The sequence below is a fragment of the Setaria italica genome, chromosome V (assembly GCF_000263155.2).
Source record: "Setaria italica strain Yugu1 chromosome V, Setaria_italica_v2.0, whole genome shotgun sequence".
NCBI classification, from domain to species: domain Eukaryota; kingdom Viridiplantae; phylum Streptophyta; class Magnoliopsida; order Poales; family Poaceae; genus Setaria; species Setaria italica.
The window spans coordinates 28,847,261-28,861,601 of record NC_028454.1 but is presented as its reverse complement, the minus strand read 5'-3'; the positions used below and the strand labels follow the sequence as shown (position 1 = coordinate 28,861,601).

Sequence of the window (14,341 nt, the reverse complement as noted above, 5' to 3'; positions counted from 1 at the left end):
CCTATCTTTCTTCGGGTGTTCTGTCCTAAGTAGGTTCGTAGGTCACTAGGAAGCTGTAGGGGTAGTTGGAGGACCGAGTTGTGCCGTTGCCGTGCTTGGCCACAGCCGGCCGTCGGTCAAGCCGCCCGCCGCCGTGGAGAGGGTAGCTCCGGCCGTCTCTTGAGAAGCCGCTGCCGCCTACGGGTGCGCTGTGGCTTGGGGATGCTTCCCCAGCCCGGCCCCGTTGCCGGTGGGGCACCGGCCGTCGAGCCGCGCCGCCCCCTGCCGCGCTCTTTTTTGGCGCAAGGAAAGAGAAGGTGCTGGTGCCAGGGGCCTCGCACGTCAGAGGTAGAGGGGGAAAAAGAAGGAGGGCGTGCGGCTGAGTTTGGGCCGTAGAGAGATCACGGGCCGAGGCGCAGCGGAAGCCCAGGGAAAGTTGGGCCGGTTCAACAAGCCGAGCGTCGGTGGGAGAAAAGAAAAAGAAAAAGTGGGCCGTTGGGCTGGCAGAAGAATAGGAGAGAAGGGAAGGGAGGTAGCGTCGGCCCAGTAGGCCGGTAGTGTTAGGAGTAGGCCGACGAGTAAGGAGAAAACGCGAGTGAGAGAGGGTAGAGTGGGAGCGAGTAAGAAAAGTTGGGCCGGGGGTTTTTGGATAAAATTTAGGTTTTCCTTTATTAGATTAATAGATTAAATTCGTGTATCACCATTTAAATCATAGAAATTTCTAGGAGTATCCAAAATTAGTGAAACCAATTTTGTTAGGATTGTTTTATTTTCCTTTATGCATTAAAATTCTTATACCTTAGGGAAAATAATAAAAACTTAGGTATTTTTTTAATGCCTTTTCATTAAGGTATTTAAATAAATACTTAACCTTTATGAAATGCATAAAATATGGAATAATGTTTTCATATTCAGAAATTATTATTAACCCATAGGAGTTAGGACTAGAAAATATTTATAATATTTTTTAAAAATAAAAGAAAAAGCCTAAGGTAGAATTAGTAAAGAAAATAAAAATGATGGGTTAATCTTTTCAGGTTTTTGTGTGTTGGCTTGCAACTTTATCATGATAAATTGTGTAGTCACTTGTTGGTTTGCAATTTTATCATGAAGGAAAGTTGTATAGTCTTGTATTCAAAAAGTTGCATCACTAACCCATGCATATGTTATATCGTAGACATCGAAGCACCTGAAGAGGAATTCTTGGATTTATCAGAAGGACCTTCGGAGTTTGAGGAGATCATTGAATTGATCCCCTGTGAAGCCAGCCCATCAGATAGTGCTAACATTTTTATAGATCAAGGCAAGCCCCGGTGCATTTATACCTATCTACTTTGGAGTTATTATTTCATGTGTCCAATTAATGGTTAGTTCCTATATGAATGCATTAAGCCTAGGAATTGATTGAAACCCATTCTTGTGCATGATCTTACCTTGTTTTAAGGACATCTTTTCCACTTGTTCAATAATTAGTAAGTAACCCAAGCTTAGCTATGCTTAGATGCTCAAAGTAACTTGGTTACCGAACCTTAAGGTAAAATGTTGGGTCATACATGCTAGATATGGAAAGATAGCTTGGAATCTTGAAAGTCGACAGAAGCTAGAGATGTTAGTTCTGTCTGCTAGATTAATTTGGTTAAGGCTCGATCGTTGTCTTAACCTTTGATCAAGTGATTGTCACCTGTTTGCTTACTGGGTATGGGACCAGTAAAGCCTGGTAGGTTAGTAGACTCTCTGATCGGGAATATTTCGTACCCGAGCTTGACGTGCTGGAGATTAGCAGGGGCGTAGCCTGAAACTCACATGGAGATCGGGCCAGACGTGGGGTCCCATGTGGGGGTGCATCCCTGGGTTCAGGTAGTCTTATTCCCAATCTTTGGGTATGCTAATCAAAAGGTCGTTATGTACGACCCGGACAGTTGTACATAGTTGGTAATCAGGGTGGTCTCCTGCAGGATGTAAATTGATCCGGATCGCCGCGATTCTCGGTTATGAATGCACTTGATCACTGTTGAGCATCGTAGTATAAATCTCATAAATGCAATATCTTTTCGATATAATTCGTTGTATGACTTAATTTTTCCTACTGTTTGCAAAAGTATCTCTTTGTCATCATCTAGATTGGTTAGGTAATAACTTAATTGAATTAAAAGATAAAGTTAAGGTCTCACTTTTAGTAAGCTCTTTTGACAAAAGGTGAGTCAGCCAGTACACTAAGCAGCTATCATGTAGTTGAGAAAAGCTATTATATTGGTTAGTCGGGTAAGCCTTGCTGAGTACCCCGTACTCAGGGTTATCCCTTGTTGCTGTTTCAGAGCCACAGCAGGAGTCCGCAGAGGAGGAAGCCCCGAAAAACTAGGGTATTGTTACGAGTCTCGTAATACCCTAGAAGTAAAACTTAAATGTTTATCTCTCACCTGGACTAGTTTATGTTTTAAACTCCTAGAACCCCTCTAACCTACACTGTTAAGTTTATTTCAAACTATGTTCTGTAATAATTTGTACCCTTGTATATATGTAAAAATGTAATATTTGTTGATGCTTTCCCATCGTGGAAGCGATCCTGGTATATGGCTATGAGACATGACGCGGATCTTTCGAGGAGTCCTAGGGACACTCGACGGACTACTGGGCTTATGCTGTTTTAAGTGCATTTCGGATAATTGCTGTTCCGACAGGGATTTGGCGCATTTAAACCAGTTTAAGTTGGACGGTTCCGCCACAGTCTCTTCCCCGTTTCCCGACATGACTCCCCCTTCAGAGGCTGAGGCTCCAAAGACGAAGAAAACGAAGACGGAGCGCCTGATGACCTAAGAGCTCCCTTGAAGCCTGGTTGACAACGATCTTCTCGATGTCATGGTGGAGCGGGGGCTCGTTTCGGACTGGAGGCTTGTTTGCCCTCTCGGATCAGAGAGGGTCCACACCCTGAAGCCTAATGAGATGGTGGTGTTCATTGAGAAGTACGAGTGCGGGTTTCGTTTCCCGTGTTCGGACATCTTCTCTTCCGTGCTGGCCCACTACAAACTTGAGATCCAGCACATCTCCCTCCACTCCTTGGTGCACCTCAGCATCTTCGAGTAGGCGTTCTGGGTGGAAGGCGCTATCCCCTCCACCCGTACCTTCACCCACCTTCACGCCGCCTTCGTCTGTCGGAAGTTCCACATCTTCAAAGGTGTGAAGAAAGAGGTGTGCTGTGGCCAGGTCTTCTTCCATCCCCGAGACCAAGCTGTAGCCCTGGTCAAGGCGTAAATGGACCGATGGAAGACCACTTGGTTGTCCTGATGGTTCTACTAGGAGGTCACGTCCTCTTCTCAAATGAGGTCCACCTGCCAGAAATCGAAGTTCGTGTCCCTTCCCTCCTTCACCATTGATGACAGCCTCCGCACTCGAATTGCGAGATGTTTCACGTTGCGGGACCTTGCCAAGGAATTTCTCGTGGGAGGGATTTGGCCCTTGGCCAGAGGATGGAAGTTTCCTGCGGTCGGCGATGGCCAAATTACCTTCGTAGTGGGCTGGGACCCGTAGGTGAATTCTTACTTTCGGAAGAGGTTTAAGTGGACCCTTCCTGGTGAGTGCCCGTCTTTTGTGCTCCAGGAGTTGCTGCAGCTCTACGTTGACCCCCAAGTGCTCATCCCTGCAGACCTGACTCTAGAGGAGGTGGAGGAAAAAGTGATTGAGATACTGGGCCCCTACCTACTTTTGGAGCACAACGCCTAGGCCTCGCTGGTGTTGGGCCCGCGGGTGAACCAGATCCTCACCATTAGGGGCATGGCGACTCCGGAGAAGCCTCTGAAGGGGCAGAGGGGTTGCCCGAGGTGCGAGCACAGTGTCGCACGATCAGGTTGGGGGCATGGTTCCTTCCTCTCACTGCACGGAAGAGGTGCGGGGCGAAGAGGGGGAGTCAGAAGAGGAGGCGCACGCCGAGGAGTCCTCCCGCGGCACTCCTTCTCCTAGACCTACGGGGATGGACCCCCGGCTCCAGGCTGCCCCCCTTCGCACCACTCCTCCGGTATCGCATGCAAGCGGATAGGGCTCCACCTCCCGTGAGCCCCATCCTTCGTTCCGAGTCCCGAGGCAAAGCCCCGAGTTTAGCAGTGATGATGAGGAGGAGGAGTTCTGTAAGCTGTTTGATTCCCCAATGCTGGCTATGCTGTCTCCGCTTCTTCAATGGATGGTTGAATGGGTACTCTCGCTGTCACCTGCAGGGGATGCTGATCCATCTGCCGTGGAGGAGGAGAGGGCAATCGGCTCCGACGAGGAGACGGGCGGTGACGATGGGGAGGGAAGAAGCCCCGTTCCTAAAGATGTTTCGGCCCCCTGCCCGGGCTGGGGGAAGGATCTGTTCTACGCTCCATCCACGGGGTAGGGCTGGTCATTTTGGAGGATCTGATGGGACACCCAGGTCCTCGAAAAGGGTTGGCCTCCATGGCATCGGGGCTTTGACTTCACACCCTCCAGGGACTGACCCGGGACCTCTCGGTCGAGGAGGTGCATGAGGTGTTGGCTGCCTTAGGCGTGCAGGTATGATCTTTTGCCACCTCTTCTCTCTTCAGTGCTCATCCCCCCTCTTTTCCTTACCTCCTCGGATACACGCTCCTTTCAGGTGTCCGTATTGGTGCAGGTGGCCTTCGCAGCCTCCTCTGCTTCCCAAGAGAGTGCCGTCGAGACCCGCGTGCGGGAGTTGGAGGTGACACTGGTAGAGGCCCATGAGGTGAAGAAAAAGGCCGCGGAGAAGGCTTCATTAGCTGAGGCGGCTCAAGGTGCGGCCCTCCAGGACTTAGTTGCAGACAAGTCCACTCGAGAGGAGGCGGACCGGAGAGCAGCGACGGTCTTGGAGCAACTCCGCCAGGGGGCTCTGGGGGCTTGGTCTGCTGTGAAGGGGATGAGCGAGGCTCTTCCCTCAATCGGCATCAACGTCGGTCCTCTATTGCACGACCGGGGGGATCTCGCGGAGAGCATTGGCTAGCTCTACCGCGCAATCAAGAGCATCGTCCCCGGAGCCACCGGTTTCACCAACATTTGCGCCCAGACCTCTTGGCGGGTGGCCGTCCTGGCGATTCACAAAGCCGGGTGCGAACATCTCCGAGCCGCGAAGGAGAGGATATGAGACCTGCCCGATGATGCGGTAGCCTTCCTCGAGCAGATCCGGGCCGTGAAGTCCCTACCAAAGGCCCTCGGGGAGTACTGGCTGAGCCGTGGGAGCGAACTAGCCCGCGTCCTAACCATGACGGAGGCCCAGGCCATTTCCATGGCCGTCGTAGGGGTGAGCCCCAGCCGATATGCGTGCATAGCAGGGAGTGAGGGCCTTCGGAGCGATCCCTCGGTTTGAACTCTTCCCTAGCCAGCCCCTTGGTGCCCGAGGCTCTCTCCGGGTGTTTATTTTTGTTGGCCTGGGCTTCTTTTGATGGTTTCCCTTAGCTTTTGTGCGAGCTCCCGCTTTGTAAAAAATTATCGGAAAACCCAGCCTCCGGCCCGGCACCCTTTCAGGGTTAATGAATGAAAGAAGGTTGGCATCTTCCTTACCATTATTCTTCATGATTTTGTTTTGTCCTTCCACCAAGGTGTTGTCAGAAGGTTCCTTCCATGAGGGGGCTTCCTCCCACCCCTGAGAAACACCACGCTCCAAGAAAGGATTCCCCAATCATTCAGAAATCCGGGCAGCAGCCATTCCGAATGTTTTCCCGGAGGCTTTCCTTCACCGCGGGGTGTTGGTTAGGGGCTCCTTCTTGTGGGATTGGTCGGAGTGGTTGGAGAGGCAGACGTTTCAACCTAATCGCAAGCATCACCCCGAAGAAGACTTTTCCAAATTTGTCAAAGAATGCGGCCACCTTTCAGACCAGTTGAAGCCTGACTGGCTTCCACGCTTATGGCCCCCTTTGGGGGGCCTGGATTCTTCCGGATCCATTGTTGGAGGTATGCCCTAGAGGCAATCATAGAGATGATGATATTCCATTTGTATCTATGATTTGTATATTGTGTTCATTGAATATCCATTAAAGGCTACTTGAATTGATTTGCAATTATGTGAATTGTATGTGAAACTCTTTACTTGTATGGTTATTCTAAAGTTATCCCTAGTCGGAGTTCATGTGAGGACACACATGAATATTAGACTAGCACATGTATTAGTTGATGACTATGTTTCACAAGTCATGGACATGGAGATGTTGAACTAATAATGTGGACACATGTGGAGACATGTGCTAGGACTGACCTAACACAAGAAGTAGTTCTCTCTTTAAACAACATATACGCTTTGTCCTTAGACCTGAGATTGTCGCATGTATTCTAGATGTGGATCGACCTACTTAGGGGCTATCAAACGCTACGCCGTAACAGGGTAGTTATAAAGGTAGCTTTCGAGTTTGTCAAGAAGCATGCTATGAGACATGGTCAATCAAGATGGGATTTGGCCCTCTCTAATTGAGAGTGATATCTCTGGGCCCCTCGAGTGATCGGATCCGAAAATGCATGACCATGCTACGTACGGTTAAAATTTAACCTACAAAGGGATTCCGAATCACAGGATCGAGAAAGAGCGGTCGGCTTGAAGCTAGACCAAATATCGTGAGGCAAAGGGAATAGCATGTATATTATGTTGTGATGGTTCGTCTGATATGATCTTCGTGTGCGTATAGGAGTTGGCACGTCTTGCTAGAGGCCGCTACCGACTATTGGGCCGAGTAGGAGTACTCGGGCCATGTCTATACGTATCCGAACCCATAGGGTGACACACTTAAGGGGCTGGAAGCCCAATTCAGATCTGATCCGAGTTGGATTAGGTTTAGAAGTACTAATGGGCCTCGGACCCAGAGGCCCGTTAGGAACCTCTATAAATAGAGGGGTGGGGGCGCCCTAGGGTTTACACCTTTTTGGCAAAACACACCTGCCGCGCCTCCCACGCCCTCGCCTGTTGCAACTCGCGGATCTAGCAGTCCGGCTTGCGACGCTTCCTCCCTACACGTGTGGATACCTTGGAGGTGTTGCGCCTGCAGCACTTGGACGAGCCGCCGACGAGCCACGACGAGCCGACGACGAGCCGCGGCACCGGGGGCGATCTTGCTGCACGTGGACGAGCTGCTGAGGAGCTGCTGAACGTTGACGTGATCGACTACGTTGATCGACTACGTACGACTACGTGATCGTCTTCACTGCACTGACGCATATCTACATCTTCCGCACCAGTAGTGCGTCGAGTGGTAATCCCGTGATCCTTATACGGCAGTTCTTCCTGATTTTACGCGGTAGAAATTTTGATTTGCGCTAGTGTAGCCTACCTCGTATCCCAACATCCATTCCCGCGGCTTCCCCGGTAGGAGATGTTAGATGGGGTGCGTCTGTTAGTGGGGGCCACGACGGGCCCTCCTCGTCCCCTTCGTTAAGAGCAGAGAGTCTTTCCGCCAGGGATTCTTCCGATCGGGAGGTGTAATTCTTTTCCCTTCTTACTGTGATCAGTAAAGAATAGCTATGTATATTTTCCACCTTGCAAAACTCTTCGGCTCCATTCCGAGTCTATGTTGTGTTCAGATGTGGAGCCCGGAGTAGGGGTGTGTCCTCCTAGTCCTCCCCCTCCCTTAGAGTCGGGAGGGAGCCGAAAAAAATGTATTTGCCCTTATACAACAGTTACCTTACAACTGCTGCTCCTGTCCAAGCTAGGTGTGGTTTCTCCATTTCGGAGGGGCACCGTGCGACTCAGCCCTCAGTCGCTCCGTGCGACTCATCAGAAAGCATCACTTCTGGAAATCGAGAGGGCATGCAGTGCTACACCGGCGCTCGAGGGCCTCAGCCCTTAGCTGCTCTGTCCGACTCGTTGGAATGCATCACTTCTAGAGAGGAACGGCGAGGATGAGCCAAAGGAAGTATTTCTGGTTCTTCGGATCAGCACACTGGAGCTGGTACATGTTGGGGGCTCCCGGCAGCCTAGCGGTGAGCCAAAAGACACCGCTAGTACACCGCGAGCGCCTCGGAGACGTAGTACACTAGGGCCATGCTCCTCCCTCCCATTACAGGAGACCTGTTCCACCATGACCGCGCTGTGTAGAGCAGGAGCGGGGCCTCTGGGGTGGGACTCGTGAGCATCTTCGGATGTTCCAGGTATACCTTGAGCTCGTGGAAGGCTTGCAGCTGCTCCTCTGTCCAGCGGAAAGGGTCAGAGCCTCTCAGCACCTTGAAGAAGGGGAGGCTCCTTTCTGCTGAGCTTGCGATGAAATGGCTCAGGGTCGCGAGCCATCCCGCCATGTGCTGTGCTTCTCACACATTGCTCAGGGGCACCATCTCCCCGGATGGCTCGAATCTTATGGGGTTCGCTTCAATCCTCCGTTGGGAGATGAGGTAGCCCATAAGCTTTCCGGAGCGCACCCCAAATGTGCACTTCTCCGGGTTGAGTCGGAGGCTCGTCCTTTGTAGGTTGGTGAAGGTCTCCCATAGGTCGGGGAGGTGGTCTTGCTCATTCTTGCTTTTGACGACGATGTCGTCAATGTAGGCCTCCAGATTCCTTCCTACCTGGGCATCGAACACCAGCTGCACCAGGCGCGCGAAGTTTGCCCTGGCATTCTGGAGACCGAAAGGCATCCGCACAAAAATAATATATCCCTAACAGGGTGATGCAGCCGATCCCAGGCTCATCGTCTTCCGCCATCCATACCTGATGGTAACCGAAGCAAACGTCTAGGAAACTGAGCCTCTCATTTCCAGAGGTGGAGTCCACGATTTGGTTGATGCGAGATAGTGGGAAATCATCCTTCGGGCACATCTTGTTGAGGTTGGTGTAAGTCCACACACATTTACCATTTGTCATTATTGTTCTTCACCAGAACCGGGTTGGCAAGCCATTCTATGTGGATGACTTCCAGGATCACGTTCGCATCGAGTAGCTTGTGCACCTTCACGCGTGCCGCCTCCTTCCACTCCATCGACATCTTTTGCGCCTTCTGTTTGCGGGGTTTCTTCTTCGGGTCAATGTTCAGGTGGTGCTCTATGAGATTCTGGTCGACGCCTTGGAGATCGGAGGGGGTCCAGGCGAACACGTCCTCATTCTCCCGGAGGAAAGGGAGGAGGGCGAACTCCATCTGCTCCGGGAGGTCAGCTGCCAGCTGCACCATCTTCTCCAGCTGTTCAGAGCGGAGCGCCACGGTCTTTGTTTTCCCCTCAGAGCAGGCCCTCAGGACGTAGCGGGTGGACGAGCCCCCCCCCCTCGCTATCTTCCGGTCGCGCCATGGCCAATTCATTAACCTCCCGCTGCCCTAGGGCACACCCGATCTAAATGAACTGGGCCAACTTTTGGTCTCCCAGCACTTTGATGGTCCCTCTTGGCCCAAGCATTTTCAAGCATAGGAAACCGTGATGTGGAACGGCGTAGGAGGCGTTGAGCAGGTGCCTCCCGAATATGGCGTTGTACTGGTATGGCACGTCCACCACGTCGAAAGAAATGTCCTCCGTGCGGGCGTAGTCACCATGGCCAAAGGACACCGGTAGCTGGATCTGGCCCAGGGCCTCGATCGCCTGTCCCCCGAAACCACACAGAGGGGTCCCAGCGCGAATGAGCTGGGTGTGGGAAAGCCCCATTTGATCGAAGGTCGAGGCGAAGAGGAGGTCTGCCGAACTCCGTCCATCGATGAGGATGCGTTGGACTTCCACCCCAATGATGTTGGCTGAGATGACGAAGGCGTATGCGTGAGGGTAAAATGGCGCATTGCAATCCTATCCTCCAAAGGTGATCAGGACAGTGGCGTAGTAGGGGAGGGGGGACGACGGCATTGAGGTCACGTGGTGGACCTCCCGGATGTACTCGCGCGCTCTGTCGCTTGGAGTCCAAGGAGAGGGTGGATCCCCCGGAGATTGGGAGGACCACGCGGTGAGATACCACCACGTGCTGTACGTCCCGCATTGGAGCCTCTTGCTTCGGGGCTGGTAGGGGGATCTGCGGCTGCCCCGGCGGCGGCGGCATCCCGTATGCCACTATGTGCGGCCATGATTGGGCGTGGTGTGGGATCATTGGAGAGGGCGCGCTGATCCAACCCATGGGCGGAGGTGGTGCCACGTGCATGACAGGCCTCCCCTGAGCGGAAGCCTTTCGGACAGATGCGGCTACCTTTGCTTTGGCAGCGTCAATGGAGGGACACTCCCGGATGGTGTGCCCCCCGTCCCCCAATGTTCATGGATGATGCAGTGTGGTTCCGACAAGTCCCCGTAACGAGTCTGGCCTAGTCCCATTCAGGGCTTGGCACCCCGGGAGCCGGTAGAGGGCTTCCGGGTGTTAGAAGCCCTCTCCCGCTTCCACTCTCCTTGGGGTTCTTCCCTTCCTCAGGAGGCCTCCACTGTCTGGACCTCCCGTTACGGGTGGCGGGGGTGGTTTCACCACTTGTGTTGTTCTTTCCTTTCCTGAGGGCGTTCCGAGAGGGGATCATGATGCCTCCTCTCCGGTTTCTTGGGATGGCCCTCCATTGGGGGCTTCCACTGTGCCTCATGGAGCTCGTCATCCTCCGCTCACGGGTATTACTCCATCTTGCGCATCAGCTCGGACACAGTCTGGGGAGGGTGCCGAGAGAAGCGTGACCTGAGGGAAACGTGCCGCAGCCCCTCCTGGGCGGCATCGATGATGGTTCTCTCACTCAGGCCATTGGTCTGGCACTTCACGTTGATGAAGCTTTGGAGCGTCTCCGTCCTCCCTTGCTTGACAGCGAAGAGGTGCCCCGACATGATGGGGTCGTCGTAGTTTCCCTGGAAGTTCTCAGCATAGCCTCCTGCAACTGCTCCAAGGAGATCTTTTCAGCTTCGAGAGTGGTGTACCAAGTATGGGCGATGCCCGTCACAGCCATCACAAAGCTCTTGGCCATAATGGCTTTGTCGCCTCCGACCGATTGGATTGCGGCCTCGAAACTCCTGACGAAAGCCTTGGGGTCAGTCTTTCCATCGTAGGGGGAAATCTGCGGCATCTTGAATCCCCATGGCTAGCTGATGGCCTGGAGGCCTGGGGACAGGGGGGACTTAGGGTCGTAAAGGGTACTCCTTCGGATGTGGCCGTCGGACACGACCCGGCTGGAGGGATGCTCCGGCTCGCCCACGCTCCCTTTTCCTGACGCGTCCTGGAAAGCTTTGGCTGCCTAGAAGGCTTCTAGCTCTTTCTGGAGCTCCCTAGCCCGTCGCATGGCATCAGCTCTCCTGCGCAAGTATTCTTCCTCCTTGGCCCGAGCCTCTTTGTTGATGGCCTCCCGGCTGGCTGTCTCCCTTTGCTCGCTCTCCCTTCGAGCCTGTTCCCAGCTGGGCCTGCAGGTCATCCGCCTCCGCTTCAGCTTCCCATGTCAATCGCTCCTCCCGGGAGCCGGCTCCTTCGAGACTGGAGGCATCTCCGGTCTCCTCTTCTCAGGCTGGCAGGTCCTCCCCAGCTTTCGGGTCGTCATCGTTGATGCCCGCCAGCTCCTCATCACCTCCAAGGTTGACCCCTTCGAGTCAGCCCCGGTGGCTGCCCCGCCCTCCGGACTGCTGTCTCGGAGGGGTCGTTGGTTGTCATGGGGAGGGGATCCACTAGAGGATCGGAGGCTCCCTTCCTCTTCCATCACTGCGGCGCCATGTGGCTTCTCAGTCACTTGATGTCCCCACGGATGGCGCCAATTGTTGGTGGTTACAAAATGCCCAAACAGTAGAGGGTGGCTCTAGAACACGGCACTTGTCCAAAGAGCTTCTAGGGGACTAAGTAGCTAGAATGTTGTGTCTTAGACGAGCCCAGGGCTTGCCAATTTATAGCCTTGGGAAATCGAACTTTGTTGGGTAGGAGACCCTTCTACCCTCGATACAGCCCCTCCCACCCTTGGCGCCCCCCTTTTAGGGGCACTCTGGTCTTATACCTTTGCCTTTTGTGGTACGGAGGGTTTTCGTAACTAGGGCGGATGTGGCGGCCTTGTACGGGGACCTTCCGTACTAAAGGTGGGGTCGGTACAACAAACCCACCTTAGGGCTGACGCACGCCTGGCCCAACCGTACTCGTGGGCCTTGCTGAAGTTGATGGTTGGGTCCCATCCATCTCGCCAATCGTTTCTGGGTCGGGGGATCTCCGGCCCTCTCGGGAGTCCTCCGGCATCCTGCGCGTACCTTCCCTGAGTATGCATCCTTCCATGCTATCTGGGACTTCCGGGTGAAGAGAGAGGGGGAGAGCCCCATCTGTTCGCGTCCGGATAGGCCCCGGTAGATTCGGGGTTCTTACGGATCGCACGGTCCCTTGAACCCGTAACCCATGGTCGATTCCCCAACACACCTAAAGCCTCGCGTTCATGTTTGGCGAGACTTCTCCTGTCGGTTTTGTAATTTTCTCTTTAGCCCGCCGCTTGGCTGAGCTCGCTGTAATCTCATCCTAGAATGCCAGGATCATCCATCGTATCAAATGCCACATTGCTTCGTCAATATAAGCAGTAGGTGGGATCTTCCCCCGATATTGGTCAAAAAAAAAGTTTATGGTGAAATTTGAAGATCAAGTCAAAATTTAAGGGGGTGATGTGGAGTTTTCCGTTGAGATTATGTCCATTTTATCGTTTGGCTGAAATTGGGAATAGTGGATGGCAGTTTGAAGCATTTCGCAATATTTGCTTATTATGATAAAGTTAACAATTTGGCAAAGTTTACTACTCGGAACGAAATTTTGCTCGAGGTACTCGATTCCAGGGCACAGAAACATCAGGTGCTCAACACAAGTGTCTGCTGGTCACTCCCAAAATTGCAGCGGGGCACTTCACAATTCGAAATTCTATAAGCACGAACATGCCAGCATCGGAATGCATCAATAGGACTATTCAGGAACAACGAAATCAAGCGTTTGATCGTATCGGTAAGATACGGCGCTGGAGGTGCTACTGAACGAGCAAAATTTTTCAGAACACCAAAGAGGATAAACAAGTAACTAAGACTCGAGTGGTTCTTGTAATCTGTCAATTCGCTTATTCGACTGATCTGCCTTTCTAAACCAAATTCGCCACCGGTTTTGGAGCCTCGCCAGTTACCACCAACGCTGCCACCAAGCAGCTCACGCCGCGGCCGTCGTCGGCACCGGCTGCTCGTCGGCGCCGTCTTCCTCGCCGTCATCCTCCTTGCCAGAGGCCGGCAGCCCGGCTGCCTCCTCGAGCTCCCTCCACGGCCCGTCGAACTGCTCGGGGAACTTCTTGCGAAGGCCGACCACCACCCTTCTCGCCGCGCGCCCTTTGCCGGCGCCCTTGAGCCCGAGCACCAGCAAGCGCACCGTGCCGAGGTCGATCACCTTCCGGCGCTTCACCCCCTCGTAGAACACGTCCTCCGCCTCCGACCACCGCTCCGCGCCGCACAGCGCGCCCACCACGCACGTGTACGTCGCGCAGTTCGGCGCCACGCCCTCCACCTCCCCGGCCTCCATGCCGCGGTACACCTCCACGGCCTCATCCACCCTCCTGTGCCGCGCCATCGCCCGCACCAGCGCATTGTAGGAGACGACGTCCGGCGCGAGCCCGGCCTCCTCGCGCATCACGCGGATCAGCTCCCTGACCTCGTCGACGGTGCCGTTGGCGGACTTGTAGGTGATCCGGGAGTTGTAGGCGGCGGCGTCGGGGGCGATGCCGTGGTCCTGCACCATAGCGCGCCACAGCTCCTCGGCACGGTGCGGGAGGCGCTGCTTGTAGAAGGAGTCGATGAGGGCGGTGAAGAGCTGGAGCGACGGCGGCGCCCCCGACGACGGCTCCCGGAGGAGGTGGAGCGCGGAGTCGGCGCCGGAGGTGAGGCAGAGGGACTTGGCGAGGATGCTGTCCGTGGAGGCGTCCCGCGGGACGGAGGCGTGCGCGGCGAGGATGGATGGCACGAGCCCCGCCAGCCGGCGGCGGCGGAGGAGCGGGCCGAGGACCGCGTTGAGGTGCGCGGCGGTGGGAGACGCCACGGTGCAGAGCAGCGCGGAGGCGCGGTCGGGGAGGCCGACGTATGAGTGGGCGGAGAGCGCGGCGACGGTGTGGGAGGGGAGCAGCGGCGCGAGGGGTCGCGTCGATATCGGCGAGGCGACCCGCGCGGCGAGCGGCGAAGCTGGGCGATAGGTACTGGAAGCTCGGTTTTCTCAGCGGCCGCGGCGGCGGTGGAGAGGAGCCGGCGGCGGGCGGCGGAGAAGGTTGCGGCGGCCATGGTTGCGGAAGTGCGGAACTGGAGAGAATCGATCGCTCCCTAGGGTTTAGAGGACTTATCTGCTAGTTTCCAGGCTTCTTTGCGGGTTGGGCCCTTAGGGAGAAAACGAATTTGGAGAGGTAGGCCCAAAAACTTCTTTTGCGGTTCTTTTGCGGGTTGGGCCCTTTGGGAGAAAACGAATTTGGAGAGGTAGGCCCAAATTTCTGCTGGGCCTACATTTACATGTAATTGCTTGGAA

At 54.3% G+C, this 14,341-nt stretch overlaps 1 pseudogene; it reads right to left on the bottom strand.

The window, feature by feature from the left end:
• Nucleotides 1-12,699: 12,699 nt before the first annotated feature.
• LOC101769635 lies at nucleotides 12,700-14,138 on the bottom strand (annotated as a pseudogene).
• Nucleotides 14,139-14,341: the final 203 nt, after the last annotated feature.